Source organism: Ceratotherium simum, chromosome 2 (assembly GCF_057802395.1).
Source record: "Ceratotherium simum simum isolate JZ-2026a chromosome 2, ASM5780239v1, whole genome shotgun sequence".
NCBI lineage: Eukaryota > Metazoa > Chordata > Mammalia > Perissodactyla > Rhinocerotidae > Ceratotherium > Ceratotherium simum.
In genome coordinates this window covers 40808238-40820652 of record NC_141901.1, presented here as the reverse complement: position 1 = coordinate 40820652, position 12415 = coordinate 40808238, and the positions used below count along the sequence as shown (strand labels likewise).

The 12415-nt window shown below is 53.6% G+C and overlaps 1 protein-coding gene across 1 annotated transcript in view; it reads left to right on the top strand.

The window, feature by feature from the left end:
- Positions 1 to 431: 431 nt before the first annotated feature.
- Positions 432 to 12415, top strand: part of LMNA (lamin A/C) — a 42678-nt gene continuing 30694 nt past the window's right edge. The window contains exon 1 of the mRNA XM_004436196.3: positions 432 to 641. The gene's annotated coding sequence lies outside the window, so the exon portion shown is untranslated. The remainder of the gene's footprint in view (positions 642 to 12415) is intronic.

The following is a 12415-nucleotide window of genomic DNA, read 5'->3' as shown; positions in this document are numbered from 1 at the left end:
GGGGCATGCCGGGAGTTGTAGTTTCCCGCCCTCGGGGGCGCGGGGACGAATTCCTTGACCCGAGGAGGATAGTGATGTGCCTTCGGTCTTTAACAACGGCTCGGAGGCAAAGCTGGGGGTGGGATGGAAGTCGAGGTCCCTAATTTTTCCAAGGCGCGGGCACGGGAGAGGAATCAGTGTACAGAAAAGGAAGGGATTGAAAAAAGGCTAATGGAGCGCGCCCCCCTCCCAAGACGGGCTCTCTCCGGATCCCGGCCAGTCTTGGGTCCCTCTTTCTTATGATAATGAGGGGGGGCGAGAGGGCGGGGAGCAGTCCCGGCTGGGTCACTGCGGCTTTCTCTGTCTTTACCCTCTTCCCCCTCCCTGCTGCGCTCCCTCTCCGCTCTCCCCCTCCCGCTCTTCCAGAGTCGATCCCGGCTCGGGGCCGCGGGGAGAGGTTCTCCGCAAAGCAGACAAAGCCCGCAACCGCGATGCGGGGAGAACCCGGCTCTGCGCGCTGTGGGGACCAGAATGCGGTGCCGGGCTGGAGGGTGGGACCCCCTGGCAAAAGACGGGGTCCTCTCATCCTCAAGCGGCAAGCCATCCCCCCTCATCCCCTCCCGCCCCCCAGTCTCGGAGATCTGAGAGGCACCGACTGGGAGGTGAGTTAGTTCACGTCCTTCTGATCAGCGGAGGGGAGCTGGGAGGGCTGTGGAGTGATGAGGTGAGGAGGATGAGGGAGTGGAGGGAGAGGAGAGAAGTGGGGGGCAGAGAGCGAGGAGGCAGGGGAAGTCTTAAAGGCATGATGTGACTTAACAGTTTCGGGTGAGAGCCATGAGCTTTGAGTGCGACAGGAGGGAGGAGACACGGGATCGACTGAGGACCCAGACTTCCTTCAGGCCTGGGCCATGCATACAGCTTGGAGGTGAACTGTTCCTTAACCTCCATCATCATTCCACTTTGCCTTGCCCATGTCTCCCCCATTGGAAACCCATTAATTCAGCTTCTTTGACTCTGGAAATTGGGTGAAAGTAAAAATAAGTTTTTAAGGCATGAAATGGACAGTTGGGTACTTGTAGGGGGAGTTTGGGGAAGTTGGAGTGTAATGCAATCTTTTCTTCTCCCCTTAGCCCATATCTTCAGCATTTATTTTTTGTCACCCTTTTTATGCCTGGGTCTTTCCCAAGAGGAGAAAGGATAGCACTGCAGCTTGAGGGCTTGAGATCAGACTTTAAGAAGAACTTCCCAAAAAGAGTTTTATACGAATGGGTGGGTGAGCTACAGTGGTAAGCTGTCCTTTTCTGGAGTGCCTTGGAAACCAAAAATCTGAGCTAGTTTGTGAGGTAACGTCCTGCTTGGAGGCAGGGGAACAGATGAGATGACCTCATAGACCTGGCACTATGAGGCCTTGAGGGCTGAACTGCGAAGCCCAGTTCCCTAAATTGATTCTTGGAAAGAAGAAATGTGCACACCAATGGGAGGGTGGGAGCCAAGGTGGAGGATCTCAGGAGGGGTTGGGGGTTGGCTCTTGCTCCTTTGCTAGGCAGAAGATCAGGGAAGGGGAGCCATGACTGAGGAACCCCAGAAGGCCCCAGAGTTGGGGAAGGGTCCCCCCTGGATCATGGATTTAACATAAGATTAACAACAAACCTTATTGTGGGATTGGGCGCTACCGCCACCAAGCAAGAGCAGGAGAGGAAGAATTGGAGAGACAAGGCCCTGTGGGAGTGGGCTGTTCCCTACTCTCGTTCCCTTTCCTTCTGCCCCAGGAACCTGGATTGGGGGAACTGTGGTACTCGGGACCGTGGGGCTCTCGTTGGGGTAAGGTTCCTGCTCTGTGGACCAGGGAACTGGTTTTCACATTAATAGAAATAGCCAACAGTTGCACAGGACTGATTGTGTGCCAGGCATTTTTGTCTCCAGTTGGTCTGAGCCTTCCTGTCCCCCTAGACACCCACCCCTGAATTTGCCCTGCTTCCACTTTCCTCCCCACTAAGCTAATTAAAGCGGGAGGTTAATGACCAAAGAAGCCTTGGGGATTTGGCTGGGGAGGAAAACAAAGGACAGAAACAAGTGTGTGCGAGCGGGGAGGGGGACAGCTGCTGAGTGGGAAGGGGTAGACTGAGGGGTGGGGTGGGGGAGGCTGCGGTCCCTGCTGGACCCCCCTCACTGATCCAGCAAGGACAAATCAGCCCCCTGGGTGCGTTCTTTTGCCACGTGTCCACCCTCGGTGTCCCGCTGCGACTCCAGACAGATATCCAAGGCAGGAGAGGCGAGCGGGACCTGGCACGTAGAGGGCAGGCTGTGTGTGAGCACTTAGGTCTGTGGCGTGGGCAGACACATGGGAGTGTGTGCCTGCAGATTGTGGGGGTATATCCACCACCGCCGGGACTACCAGAGTGCGAAGGTGGTGGAGGAGCCCGAGGGTGGGCACCTTGAGGAGCCGGGTTCTCAGGGAGGGTTTTGATGTGTCCTTGCCTCGCTCCCAGAGGCCAGTGGCCTCCTTTGTGGAGGTGACTTGTGTTGGCCAAGCTAGGTTTCTGTCCATGGGCCCTCCTCTTCCTCCCTCCCCCTGCCTGCTCAGTCTAGAATTAAGGCATGAGGGCCAAACGCCTTACCTAAACAATTTTGCTTGGAAACAGACAGCTGTGCCCACTGCACCCCACCCCTCACTCTCTGCCTTATGACCACAAAGGTGTGTAGTGGCATATCTCTCCTCTTCAAGACCCTTGGAGGAGAAGACTGTGTCTCTCATCTTTGTCATTGTCCCCCACCCTGGCCTCCCAGTGCCCAGCACATGCCCCTGCCCAGAGCAGATGCTCAGTAAAGGTGTGTGGAGTGTAATTGCATGTTCGAAGCTTCAAGGTGTAAGAGGAAGGAGGAGGCCTCAGAGCCAAACATGCTGCTTCTTAGTTCTGCTCCTTGGGCAAGCATTTCCCAATGAGTCTCGGTTCCCTCATCTCTAAAATGGAAATAATAAGCCAAGTCCCTAGCGCGGTGCCTGGCTCCGCTTAGGTGTTCAGTCAGTGTTAGTTTTCCAGCTCCGGTTGTTCTCCCTTTGCAGTTGACTTTAGCTAGACTGTGGTCTTCATTAATTAATTTTCATTAATTCATTCAGCTAACCACCTCCTATTGAGTGCTTAGGATGTGCTAGGCGCTGGAGGAGATCCTGACCCACTGTGAGTCACTTGAAGTCAGTTCTAGATCTACACTTGCAGAAATAAGATCATCCAAAACAAACAGCAGATAATTCCAAAAATAATTCCTGTTGAGCACTGGAATGCAGGTGAACTCTCTCTCTCTCTCTCTCTTTCTCTCTTTCACTCTCTCTCTTTCTCTCTCTCACTCTCTCTCAGACACGCGCGCACACACACACCGGCCAGGCTCCTGGCCTCAGGCCTGAGGAACAGAGGACGCTGTGGAGTTTTTGAGTTGGTTGTATGTGCAATGTGTGTCTATGTGCAAGAGTATCTGCGTGTGTGTTCATGTGTGTATACACAGGCCTGGTTGCCAGGCAGGAAGGGTGACCCAGTCGAGAGTGGGGTGGCCCAGGGTTCGTGTGGAAGCTGGAGGACAGGAGTTGGGGGGTGACCCAGACTGTGCTTGTCTGTGTGTGGAGCTCTGTCCCCTCTCTCCTCCGAGCAAACCTGGGCACCTGTTATCACTGCCTATTCACCCAGAACCAAGGGATGGGGCACACACTTAACACCTGCCCCTCCTCTGCTCTGTTCTCAGAGCCCCTAGGGAGGGAGGGAGAGACAGGAGGCTGCACCAAGCCTGCTCTCCCAAGCTGGCTGGCCCTCATGAGGTTATCTCCTCCATCTCCTACTCCTCTCCAATGCCTTCTCCATCTGTCCTAGTCAGCCGAGCCTCCTCTCTCCCATGCTCTGTGAGATTTCCATTTTCTTTTCTTAATACCTCTCCCTTATGGGAAGTCCACCTTGCCACCTAAACATCATCCTTCCTGCTGAGAGGGCAGCCAGTTTTCTTTCTGTTGCTGGAATACACTCAACTCATTAATTTCAATCAATGAGAATGTATTGGGTAAAATTCTGTAGGACATATGAAGGAAATAGCAGACTTGATCTCTGCCTTCAGCAGAAACACAGAGACACAGAAACCGGCCTACATGGCCCAGAGAACATGGCCAAACAGGATTCAATGTGAGGGCAAAACAGTCTTCTGGACTGGGAGAGCTGCAGAGATTGGAGGAGAGAGGAGGTCACTATGGGTCCTTGTGGACTCGATCTCCAAGGGCTTTAAAGGCCTAGCCTGAGGTTTGGACCTGGACAGACAAACACCTCTGCTCCTCCCCTGGGACCACGCCAGCATTCCCCCTACCAGGTCCCCTGCACCGTCTGATTTCCCCAGGGAGCGCAGCTCAGAGAGGCTGGGGCGGAGCCAAGGCCCCCCAAGACAGCTGGCTGACAGGGCCCTTCTGGGACTCAGGGCCAGACCCAGGCGTCCGGGAGGCGGGTGATACCTGAGCTGTGACAGTTGGTCCCCAGATTCCTCACCCAGTGGCGCCAGCTCTAGTTTCGGGCTGGGGTGAGGGAGGGGACAGGCGCCTGGTGCCAGCCAGGGCTGGGTGCTCTCTTGGGGCAGGGAGGGGAGGCAGTAAACATGCCCTTGGTAGATTGTTGAGGAGGGATTTTTCCATTGCCCTCTCTGAGCCAGGTTCTGTGCTAGACGCTAACAGGGAATACTGAAGCACAAGACACAGTCTGGCACAGATGAATATAAAAGATATACTCACAGTACAGAAGGTCATAGCTGGAATAGAAGTTGAGTGAATGAATGAATGAATGAATGCAAGAATGAATGGCTTCATCAATTATCTAATGGCCTTGTGAGGCCCAGAGGACCCAGGTCCCGTGACTCTCTTGTGCCTTCTGTTCCATCGTGCTTCCTTTTTTAGGAAAGGGAAGAGGAAGTCAGAGAGAGGGGTGGGAAGGGACTTGCCATTTCCGGAGTGACTGTTCATTGCCAGGTTCTCTTCTTGGCCTTTACAGACTTGATCTCATTTAATTCTCTTCACAACTCTGTGAGGCTGGAATTCTCATCTCTGCTTAACATGAGGGACCTAAAGCTCAGAAAGGTTAAGTACCTTGCTCAAGTCACACAGCTTTTAAGTGGACAGTCCAGTGTTCAAAGCCAGATCTGTCTGACTCCAGAGCCTGTGACCCCAGAGATAAACAGTGACACCCAGTGAATGCCTGGAGGACAAGGAGGGAGTGATCACTGAAGCTGGAGCAGTTTGGAGAGGCTTTCTGGATGAAGTGCATCTGAAGGAGTCCCTGAAGGATGAGTGAGGTTCATTTGAAGGGAGAGGATTGGAGGGATGACTGGAAGTTGGTGCCAGAGGAGCCCAGGGAGGCTTGCTGCTTGGGCAGCCACCAGCCTGGATCCTGAGGAGCAGGGGACAGATGGAGGAAAAGTGTCTTTGAACCTTGACCACAAGGTGGCACTCCAGGCCAGCTACTGGGATGGCTCCAGACCAGGCTGGGACACTAGGGCCCAGATGTTTCTTCCCTGCTCAGCTAGGGCTCCATGCCCAGCCCTGCCTCCTCAGGTGTCATCTCGAGCTTCCACCTTGCCCTTTTCTGGCGGGGCATCCAATGCATGGGAGACAACGAGGCTACCAGTCTATTTCTGACTCAGGACAAGAACACAGGTGGCTCACACCTGGGCATCCCCATGGTCTGACCAGCTCCCCAGGTCATCCTGAGCCCCCTCCAGCTGCTTAAGACTGGCTTCATGTCCAGCTGCCCTCCTGAGTCCCTGGGAGGCACTGTTCAGGAGACAGGCTAAGGAAACATTTGAATCCAACTGACCTGGGTCTGAAGGGGAATAATAAGAATACCTACCTAAAAAGGAGTTAAAATTTTTCATCCAATAAATATATATTGAACAATCGCTGTGTCAGGCACTATCCTAGGCACTGAGGATACAGCACTGAACAAGACAGACAAAGTCCCTACTCTCACGAAGCCGATATTCTGTGGCGGAGGTGAGGCAGACAGTAAACAAGTAGATCACGTAATTTCTGGTAGTGGTAATGGCTATGATGGAAAATAAAGCAGGATATGGGGGTAAAAAGATGTGAGGTGGCGAAGTGAGAAAGGTCACGTTGTGAGAATTTAACCAGACGTATGTAAACCACGTATATAAAGCATGGTGCCTGGCCTTTTGTTAGCTGTTGTTACTGTTATTTTGTTCCCTTTGCTTCCGCCACTATCCATCCCCATGTTCCCCCTTCCTCTGTCCCACGTTCTCTGTGCCTTCTCCCAGCAGCCCCCATGGGGAAAACAGGTGCTGCCTTGGAACCAGGAGTCCTGAGTTTTTAGCCCTGGCTCTGCCCGCAGTAGTCCAAAGCTGCTCCTCCCTCAGCTTCCCCCGCTTCCGGTAAATGACATCACCATCCACTTGGTTGCTCAAGCCAGAAATCTGGAGCCATCTCTGATTTCTGCCTTTTCCCTAACTTCCTCCCATCTAGGTCCTCAACCAGTCCTCTCAACTACACCTCAAAACCTTCCCCAAATGCACCAACTTCCCGCCTCCGATGCTACCCTCCTGTTCTGAGCCACCATCATCTCCTGCCTGCAGTAGCCTCTAACTGGTCTCCCTCCTCTGGTCTTGTCTCCCCTGCCCCTCCAACCCATTCTCCACATACTGGCCAGAGAGATCACTTTAAAAAAGCAAATCTCAGGGGCTGGCCCTGTGGCTTAGCGGTTAAGTGCACGCGCTCCACTGCTGGCGGCCCCGGGTTCGGATCCTGGGCGCGCACCGACACACTGCTTCTCTGGCCATGTTGAGGCCGCGTCCCACATACAGCAACTAGAAGGAAGTGCAGCTATGACATACAACTATCTACTGGGGCTTTGGGGGAAAAATAAATTTAAAAATTTAAAAAATTAAAAAAAAAAAAAAAAAAAGCAAATCTGGTCGTAAAACTCTCCTTAAAACCCTGTGTTAGCTCCCCATGGCCAGTGGAGTCAAGACCAAACTGCTTCGTGTGGTTCAGAGTGTCTCCACGTTCTGGCCCCTGCCCACCGGTCCAGCTGGTCCTGCCCTCCCTTCCATTCTCTACTCCAGCCACATGGGCCTCCCTCCGGGGCTTTGAGCACACAGTGTCCTGCTCATCACCCAGCTTTGGCCTGTGCTGTCCCATCTGCTATTCGCTCACCCTTCATCTGGGTACTGCTGGTTCATCTTGCAGGACTCAACTTAGATATCACTTTCCCTGGGAAATCTCCCCTGGTCATTTTTGGGTGTCCCTTACCATTCATCACACTATAACTGTCTGTTTACGTTTCTGCTCCCCAGTACACTGGGAGCTCTGTGAGGACAGGGACTGGATCTAGTCTACTCCTAGTATTCCCAGCACCTGGCACAGTGCCTGGTACACAGTAGGTGCTCAATCAATGTTTGCTGTTTGGAAGCTGGGCATGCTCATCCATACTTCCCTCCTGAACAGCCTTCCCCCACGCCCACGCCCCCCGCGACCCCACCAAATATTCAACTTCTCCCTCTGCTTTTCTATCGTCCCTGCTACCCTCCACACCCAGCTCCCTCTCTCCCCTCCCCTCCTCACCCCACACCTGGACCCTCACAGCCCTCCCTCATCTGATCTCTGAGGGGGTGCTGTCTGCACAGATGGCATACACTGTCACTGGGTTCCTCTTCTCTCTTGAACCTAGTCTGAACTCATACCCAGTAGGAAATCAACAATAGTGCTAATTCCCTGATATGACTTCTGCCTGATGGCTCGGAAGGGATCTCTAATCATGTAAGTCCCTCTCCTCAGTCACTGCTGGTAAACGAGTCTTGCAGGTAGTAGTTCCTCGAGAGTGCCGAGTATACATGGGTCGCCTGCTCCTGCCAGGCCCTCTCCAGCCCCTAGATCTTTGCAAGTGCTATTCTCCCTGCCTCAAACCCTCTCTCCCTCATTCGTCTTGGCTATCTCCCACTCACCTTCCAGAGCTGAGCTTAGGAGTCATGTCTTCTGAGAGGCCCTCCTCACCACGCTGAAAGACTTTGGTGTTCCTCCTGAGTCTGCTGCGGCACCTGGTACTTACCCCTTTGTTAGTACTTGGCCTACAGTGCTGTCAAGGCCAGTTTACACGTCCGCATGCTACACCAGACTGAAAGCTCCCCCAGACGGGACGTGTCTCTCCAAAGCCTAGCATAGACCAGGCACTCAATAAAAATTTGTGGAGTGAATGATTAATTGAATGAATAAAAGGAAGAAAATTACCATGTGATACTGAACAAGTCACTCCCCATCTGTGGGCCTCAGTTTCCTCTTCTGTAAAGTGGGGGCAGGAGAGTGTGGAACAGCAATGTGCTTGTACATGTTTAATAACCAGGGGAAAAAAGCCCTGGTTTGTGGCAATTGCCAGTTTCCCTGGTGTAAATTCTCTCACCATGGCTGATTTCAGTGTGAACGATGGGCTCTCACCAGCAGGTGCAAGCCACCTCCATCTCACCACTGCGGGTAAGTTGGCTTGGGCCAGAGGACCTCCACGGCACTTTCTAGCTCCAACATCCTTCACAAGGCCCCTCTCTCAGGAGTCTGGGGGAGGTCAGGCTGCTCCCCACTCTTATTACCTCCCCAGCACCTCTGATTATCTCTTGTATCCAGTTCCAGGACCTGGATAGTTATACCCAGGCTCTCTGGTGCCCCTTATTGCCAGTATTCTAGAGGCACTTCCATGCCCTTCCGGGTGGGTGACTGTACATGTCTCTCCAGGCAGCCTCTGCAGACTACTCAAGGCCTGTTGGTTGGCTGGAGCCCTGACCTCAGGCCTGTGCAGAGGGACTTTCTACTCTGCTCTCCCTGAGTTTCTGTGCCCCACCTTCCCACACCAACCAGGGTTTCCTGAGAGCAGGGGCTGTGTCCAGTCTCAGTTTTTTCTTGCTTGACCTCTGACCTCTGACCCTGCTGGTCCCTGCCTCCTTCTCCAAACTCTTTATTCCCTCCCTGGCTTTTCTCCTACTCCCTGGGTGCTCCTTTTCAGTCTCAATTGTCCACCTCTCCTCCTCTGTCCATAGGCCAAAGGTTTCCATGTCTGCAGTTTTCTTCACCCGGAACACACTTTTTTCTCCCTTTCTGCCTGGCTATTCAAGCAGAAGCCCATAGTGTGGACATCCTCCAAACCTGGGCTACGGGTGGGCAGGTGCTGCGGCCTCTTAGCTGTGAGCCCTATGCAAATCACTTAACGTCTCCAAACCTGTTTTCCCCATCTATAAAGTGAAGATAAGAGCAGCAATTACCTCATGGGATTGTTGTGCGATTAGTGGCAAGAGGCATGTAAAGTTCTGACATAGCGTCTACTACACAGATAGTGCTTAATAAATGTGGGTTGTTATTATTTAGGACTCAGTCATCCATTCCTCAGGCAGGCCTACTCCAAAACCGCAGCCTGGGGTAGGTGCCCGGGGGTTCTGCCCCCTAGCATCCAGAGCTGCCCCTTTCAAGGCACTCCTAGCAGTTTAATTGCTTGTTCCATGAGGACAAGAGCCATTTTGGGGACACAGATGGTAAATATCTGTGATGAATGAATGAATGATGTGGGTGACTGTCTCCCCTGAGAGGACACATCACTGGGGCCTTCTGCCACTCAGGACTAGCCTGGATACGCCCACGCGTAAGAAGGTGGGGCTGGTCCCCCCGGCCCAGCAGGTGGCGCCAGCGCCCGTCGGTCTCCACCCGTGGCCACCTCCCTTGCCCTTGCTTGTCTCACACCGTAGCGCTGAGGTGTCTGAGGGCAGGAGAGGTGGGGTCCTGAGTCCCAACCGGGCTCCCGGCCCCAGGCAGCAGGGGCTGATGCTCGCTTACCTCTCACGGACAAATGAGAGGGGGTGCCCAGCCTTCCTTGGCAGGGAAGGGAGTGGGGGCCGCTGGGGAAAGGGGCCTAGCTGAGGGGCTAGGGGCACAGACATGGAATGGGGACAAGGCTGATGGTAACTTGGGGACATGAAACTAGAAGTGGTTCAATCAATGAGTCAAAAGCTGAGATCTAAGAACCAGACACAGTGTGGGGCACAATGTGGTGAAATCAATCAGCAAAAGAGGAAAAGGATGCCCAGTTTCTATGACAATGGTAGTGTTTGTGGCAAGCTGGGGACTCCTGGGTCCCCAGGGCCTGTGAGCAGTGATTCACCACAGGAAAAAGGACACTGCAGAGGGACTGCGTGCTAGGGACCGGATGCCATGTGGCTCCTTCTCAGTGCTCAGCACACACTCCCCAACCCCGGCCCCTGGGCCTGTGCTCTGCCAGATACTAGGAGGGGGACTGAGCCCTGACAAGGCACAGGCCGTCTCCTCCTCACTGTACACACACATCTCACTTATCGCTCACAGTGGCCCTCCGGAATTGCTGTTATCCCATTTTATAGAAGATGAAACTGTTGCCCTGGCCCAGGGTGACACAGGTAGGACATGAGTGGCAGAGCCAGGATTAGAACCCAGGCTAATCTGATTCTAACCATGCTTGTGAAGACCTAGAAAGCAGAAAAAGAAGAACAGGGGCATGGAAGTTAGAGTGTGGCTAAGACCCAGGAGGAGATGGGAAGGAGCCCCTCCATCTCCCCCAGTCTCCCTGCCTGCCCTGCCCTGTGTGAGCCCAACACTGATAAGGAGGGAGGCTGGCAAAATCCATGGCCTGATGTGGGCCAGGAACTGTGCATCCAGCCTGCCTCTCACTCTCCTCTAGGCCCAAGAAAGCAGGCTCCAATTCTGATCCATCCAGCATCCCCCATCACTTTCCCTGTGCCCTGGTCCTGGAGCAGGGGTGTGTGTGTGAGAGAGATATCATCCTGTCTGCCCCTCACTCCCCGCTTGCAGCCCCTGCTAGAGCCTGGGAGTTCCCAGCCTCCCCCAGTCGCTGTCAGGATAGTTTCATTCTTGTTAAGCTGTGGGGCCCCCACAATTTTAGTATGAAAGGGGCATCCCCGTCCCACCCCCGGGCCCTGATGGCATGCAAGAGGGAAGCACAGCTCTTCACCATCCCTTCCTCTGCAGCAGAAGGGATGGAGGCTGGAAGGGCCTTGGGAATTGTCCAGTCCCATCCACTTGTTTTGCAGGTGAAGAAACTGACACCCATAGATGGGAAGCAATTTCTCCAAGGTCACAGAGTGAGTTAGGGGAGGAGAGCACTAGATACTCTGTCTCTTGAATCTCAGTTCTGTGATCCCAGAGAGAACCTTCTTGAATTTGGCACTGGGTTCTTGGGACAGAGTCAGGCAGATGAACAGAGGGAGAGAAGCAGATTAAATGGGATAACCTAGCACAATGTAGCACATGGAAAGAAGGTGTACAGTTCGTGCCCCACCTACCTACCATGTTACATCAGGAATAACAGAGATGAGACCATTGGACAGACTTATCACATACGTATGTCAGGGGTACAAGATCTGGGGTCAATGTGGACTGCGTGATCTCGGGCAGATCACTTACTCTCTCTGAGCCCCAGAGATCACGTGGGGTACACTACCTCCAGGGTTGCGTGGAGGATGGATGGGATTACATGGGCAAGTACTTGTGAATGGTGGGGTGACATAAATGTTCTTGGTTGTCAGGGAAGGCGAGTCATGTCTAGCGGAACTGGGAGACAGGGCTGCCCCACAGTGTGGAGGTATAGGAGGAGCCAAGGTGCTTGACCCTTGATCCTTGGGAGATCAAGGAAGGAACAGGAACTTTTGCCATGCTCAATACAAGCAGCATTTCTCTTCCCTGGGAGAGGGAAGGTGGGCAGCAGGTTCGAGCTGACCCTGGGGGTGCCCAGAGGCTGTGGGAAGCTGAGTACTAATTAGCTCTCTCTCCCTAATGGGACTTAATTGCCTCCTTGTGATCAGCAATTAGGAGGCTGCATCAATTAGCACAGGGAGGGTGACAGCTCAGATGGGGCTGGTCAGGGATCCCTTTCGGGAGGGGAGGGAGGCAGGAAGGTGAAGGATGGCCCTGTGGGGAAGTTGCCCCACTGCCCAGCTCCTCACCACTCCTTTGGCCCCTGTGAGGGAGGGGACAGGGGCCTCCAGGCCTGCCACCTGGACTGTGGCTTCTCTGACCTCAGTTTACCCACTCTCACCGATTTCTGACTTTTCTGCTCAGAGGAGACATGGGATCTAGGCCTGGCTCCACCACTGGTTCCTTTGCAATGTTGGGGTTGACACCTACGGGATCAAGCTTGAGAGTGTCAGCTTCGAGACCAGGTCTCTGGGGTTTGAATCTCAGCCCCACCACTGACGGGTCATGTGACCTTGGACCAATGGTGCTTTGTTTTCTCACCCGTAAAATTGAGCTGATAATAACAGTCCCTCCCATGCAGGGATATGGTGAGGATCAGGTGGATAGGGTACCTGCACTGTTTAGAGGGACACCTGGCATCAAAAGCACTTGGTGAGTGTTAGCTGTTACTAGAATTCCCACTCC